The sequence below is a fragment of the Halichoerus grypus genome, chromosome 11 (genome assembly GCF_964656455.1).
Source record: "Halichoerus grypus chromosome 11, mHalGry1.hap1.1, whole genome shotgun sequence".
In the NCBI taxonomy this organism is placed as follows: Eukaryota; Metazoa; Chordata; class Mammalia; order Carnivora; family Phocidae; genus Halichoerus; species Halichoerus grypus.
Window position 1 is genome coordinate 46,338,949 of NC_135722.1, and position 5,371 is coordinate 46,344,319.

Sequence of the window (5,371 nt, forward strand, 5' to 3'; positions counted from 1 at the left end):
AGTATTTGTACTCTTTGACCTAGCAATTCTACTGAAATGTTTACATAGATTTGCAAAAAATATGTAAAAGAATGTTTATCGCTGTATTAGTTCATTCAGTGAATACCTGGGGAGATTCTCCTATGAGCTTGGCACATCTCTGGGCACACAGCAGTGAAACAAAACAAAGTCCTTACTTTCCTTAAACTTTTGAGGCCTCTGGTGGAGATACACAATGCATAAGTAAACAAACATACAAAAAAATATCAAGTAGTGATAAGTGCTATCAAAAAGGGGGGGTAAGGGATTAAGAAGTGGTAGAGAGTTGGAGGGAAATGCTATTTTATATCATGTGATCCAGGAAGGGCTTTCTGAGGAGGCAGTATTTGAGCAGGAACCTGCATGAAGTGAGGGAATCAGCCAAATGACATCTGGAGGACGTATATTCTAGGCATTGTTTATAATACCACAGATTGGAGGCCACCCAAATGTCTGTCAAATACTGAGTAACCACAGTCTGCAAAATAATGAGAGAGCTATATGTACAGAATGAAAAGATAAGATAAAATGAAAAAAATGTTACAAACACTGTATAATGATGCCATTTTTAAAAAAGTATCCTGAGCAAATATATTTATCACAGGGAAGACATCTAGGGAAATACACAAAAGTGTCAAAAAAAAAAACCCCCAAACCTGTTAAGAGTTGTTGTATGGATTGAATGAGAGAACAGGTCGAAGTGCTGAGGTGCCAACTAAAGAGAGCCTAACCAGAGACTAAGGAAGGTCTTAGTACTATCTCTAAAACAGGATGGGGCACACAAGTCCTGAAGACCCATACCTTTGCTTTTTTTTTTTTTTAAATCCGGGGAAAGCGTGACTGCAGTCCCCCACTACCACAAATTATGCAGTGGAGTTTCCCACGTCTGGGGAAATCACAGGGGTCGGCACAACCGGAGTGCAATAGATAAGCCTTGCCCTGGGACAACCACCTTCGTGATCATGGTACCTCCCCTGCCAGGTAAGTACACCCTTGCCTTTTCTGATGTACTGGGAACTCTCCTCTCAGGTCGCTGATGTCTGAGCCCTTCTTCCCTCTCCTTGCTTCCCCACATCCCTATCCCCCTCCTCTCATTTTGCTCTTGAGAATGGAGCCTGTGCTTCTGTTTTCTTAGCCCAGTTACTCCGTCTGGACTGGTCTTCTTTCTCTCAGACAAGCAACCTTGTGCTGGGGCTGCGTCTGTGCTGAGGGGCCGATAAGGAAGAGGGCTTCCAGGACCCTCTGATTTAGTGGAGGCTCATTTCTAAGGGCAGAATAAAAAGGCTTCATCCATGGTTACCAGCTTCAGAATCTGAGCCAGGAGCTCAGTTTGGGGGATGGGGTTGCTCACACACACTCCTGCCAGTGTTGACCAAACCACCTGCGTGGCCATCAGGGTTTCTGTCGTCGTTGTTTTGTTTTGTTTTGTTTCTTTTATTTATTTATTTGACAGACAGCAAGAGAGGAAACAAAAGCAGGGGCAGTGGGAGAGGGAGAAGCAGGCTTCCTGCTGAGCAGGGAGCCTGATGATGTGGGACTCGATCCTGGGACTCAATCCTGGGACTCAATCCTGGGACTCGATCCTGGGACTCAATCCTGGGACTCCAGGATCATGACCTGAGCCGAAGTCATCACTTAACGACTAAGCCACCCAGGCGCTCCACCATCAAGGTTTCTGAAGTAGTTAAGCCTTAAGTGTTTGGTGCCCACCCTTACTTCCACCTACCACTACCAAACTCCGCTGACTTCCCCGGGCCCTCCGTATGCTTGTCAGCTAATTGTTAGAAACAACACAAGAGCACAGAAAAATGGCCAGGATAAAATAAATACTCAAAAAAACGTTCTATGGCCTTACACAGTTTCTAACAATTTTTCTGTTGATTATTTTGGATTTCTAGGTAAATAATCATATAATTAATAATTCTTCTAGTATTTATGACTTATTTTGTTGTATTGTCTAATTGTATTAAGTAGCACTTCCAGAACAACATTAGATCATAGGAGAAGTGCTCAGTGGACAGTTAGCTCAGTCGGTTAGAGCACGGTGCTAATAATAGGAGAGGTGGTGAGTAGCCTTGTCTTGCTCCTGACTTTAATGGGAATATTAAGAGTAATACTGCTGGGGGCGTCTGGCTGTCTCAGTCAGTAGAGCATGCAACCCTTGATCCAGAGCTGTGAGTTCAAGTCCCATTCTGGGTGTAGAGCTTACCTTAAATAAATAAATAAATACATACATACATATCAAAAAAAGTAATACTGATTGATTAATGTATACATGTGTGTGAGTACACATGCACGGATTTCTACCTGTGTTATGTTAAAGAAGTATACTTTTCCTTTTATCAGAATATTTGTGAGGAATGAATATTAAATGATATCAAATTTTTAGCATTTCTCTTAATTATTCTGCTTTTTCCACTTTTGATGTATCTATATTGTGAATTGGATTAATGGATTTCCTTATACCACTCTATCCTTCCTGAAATAAATAAATGTGTTTAGTCATTTTCAAAATATCCTGCAAAGTTATGTTCATATATTTCTTTAGGCATTTTGCATCTGTATTTATAAATAGGACTGGTCCCTAGTTTTTCTATTGTACAATCTTTGTAAGATTTTGGCTTCACGAAACACTGGGCTGTTTACTTCTTTCTCTATGTTTTGGAATAGCTTTAATAGTAAGAATGATTGATTTCCTGAAAGTTTGAAAGAAGTTGTTAATGAACGTATCTAGGTTCTGCTTTTTTTTTGGAGGTGTATAGCTTTTGACAGCTTTTGCCCGTGATTATTTATGTTTAGATTTTCTCCTTTCTTTGAGTCCATATTGATAATTTATATTTCCTGACTATTACCCATTTTGTTCAGATTTTATATTTTATTTTTTATTTTTATTCTTTAAAGATTTTATTTATTCATTTGAGACAGAGAGAGAGAGCGCATATGAGCAGGGGGAGAGGGGGAGGGAGAAGCAGACTCCCCACTGAGCTGGGAGCCCAGGGCTTCATCCCAGGACCTGGAGATCATGACCTGAGCCATAGGCAGAAGCTCAACCATCTGAGCCACCAAGACACCCCTCACTCAGATTTTAAATTACATTAGCATAGGATCGGACAAATGCTGACTGAATCCTCCTCTCCCTTGTATTTCTCATCATTTCTTCTGTACCCATCTGTAAACCCGTTCTCATTCCTAATTTGTGCATTTCTGTTTTGTCTGTCTTTTTTATTATGTTAGCTGGTGGCTTATCAGTTTTGTTGTTTGCTTCCTCCCAACCCAAAGAACTCTAGATCTTAGATTTATTCATCAGTTATGTCGTTTTTCTGATTTTGAAATCGTTCACTCTGCTTGTGTCTTTGTTAACTCCTTTCACTTTCTTTGCATTTCGCTTTGTGCTGTGGCTTTTTTTTTCCCCTTCTAATTTCCTGTGTTGTCTGCTTTCTTAATGAACTTTTCTTTTTTCTTATTTAGTAACAGAAGTGTTTAAGGCCATCCATTTTCTTGTGAATACAACTCTGGCAGCATTTAGTAAATAGTTTCACTGAGTTATTTTTAAAATAGTCTATAATTCAGTTTTTAACGTTTTGTGTTGAAGTATCATATACATACAGAAAGGCAAACATACCGACATATGTAAAGTTTAGTGAATATTCACAAATTCAACACCCAGGTTAAGAAACAGAATATTACCAGTACCCAGGACCACTACATAATTTACAGGGCCCGGTGAGAAATGGAAATGTAATGTTCACATTTATTAAGAACTGTAAGATGTGTGACAGCAGAACATTAAAGCCACTGTGGGATCTTTCTTTCTTTCTTTTTTTTTTTTTTTTAAAGATTTTATTTATTCGTCAGAGAGAGAGAGAGCGCAAGCAGGGGGAGTGGGAGAGGGAGAAGCAGGCTTCCCGCTGAGCAAGGAGCCCGATGCGGGACTAGATCCCAGGACCCTGCGATCATGACCCGAGCCAAAGGCAGCACCTTAACTGACTGAGCCACCCAGGCGTCCCTCACCTTGGGATCTTTCTAAATGCAGGGTCCTGTGCTCACACTCACGAAGCTGGCCCTGCCAGCATGCGTCTGGGCTCTCCACCCATCCCTGACCCACCTCCCTGCCAAGGGTGTCCACTCTCCTGACTTCAGGCAGCAAGAATAGCTTTGCCTGTACTCTTCTGCGTCCAGCTCCTACTGCTCAGCATTATCTTTGTGAGGATCATCCATATTTTCACATGTAGTTGAAGTCCATACATTTTCACTGCTATATGGTTAAAACGAGTCTGTAATTCAGTTTTGATCTATCACTGATTGAAGAATTGTTTAGGAGAACTTGAAAACTTTTCCTAGTTTGAGTACATCAGGCTGACTAAGGACCAACTGCCTAGTTTCAGGCTCTTGTTCTTCTAAATGAGTGGGTCCTTACTCACAGAACATACTGTATGAGTAAGAGGGGCACCTGGGTGGCTTAGTCAGTTAAACATCCGACTCTTGATTTCGGCTCAGGTCATGATCTCAGGGTCCTAGGATGGAGCCCCTTATCAGACTTCACGCTCAGTCTGCTTGAGATTCTCTCCCTCTCCCTATATTCCTCTCCCTGCTCATACTCTTGCTCTCTCAAAATTAATTAATTAATTAATTTTAAAAACATATAGTATGAGTAAGAAACAGTCAGCTTTATTCCTTCCTCACGTTCTTCTGATACACAATGAAGAAGAAAGAAGAAGTTAACCAAAGTTCAAGGCAACAGCTTTTTTAACCTGTCCAGGCAGAGGTTTTTTTTTTTAATTTCGCCAGAGTAGTAGCACACACGGATTGTAGACAAAGGGACTGAGGTCATGTCGTCAGCCTGTGAGTTGCCAAGGAAACTGGAAAGAAATTTGGTCCTTCTTTGTCAGGTCAGGGAAAGCACCGTGCTTCTCTCACGGATCCAGACAGTAAGGCCGTGTGCATGGCCATTACCTCAGGCTATCCTGGAGCAGTGAGCACTGGGCCCTTTCTGTATATGGGGGCAACTGGCTACAGTTCTGACATTGAGAATGGCTGGATATTCAGGGATGAGACCAGATAAGTAGTCCACTAGTCCTTACAAGATATATCGCTAGGGGCACCTGGGGGGCGCAGGCAGCTAAACATCCAGCTCTTGGTTTCAGCTCAGGTCGTGATCTCAGGGTCGTGAGATGGAGCCCTGGGTCGGGCTCTGCACTGAGCAGGGAGTCTGCTTAAGACTCTGTCTCATTCCTCCTCTGGCTCTCCCCCTTCCCGCTCTCTCTCTCTTTCTCAAATAAATAAATAAAAATGTATTGCTAAAAGCCAGTCACACTTTTACATTTCAAACCTAATGTTGAAGGCTAAATTCAAA

At 41.7% G+C, this 5,371-nt stretch overlaps 1 non-coding gene across 1 annotated transcript; it reads right to left on the reverse strand.

Annotated features, from left to right (window-relative positions):
• Positions 1 to 843: 843 nt before the first annotated feature.
• Positions 844 to 1,007, reverse strand: LOC118520756 (U1 spliceosomal RNA). The gene has a single exon (XR_004909826.1). It is a non-coding gene; the product is annotated as a U1 spliceosomal RNA (small nuclear RNA).
• Between the last annotated feature and the right edge of the window lie 4,364 nt (positions 1,008 to 5,371).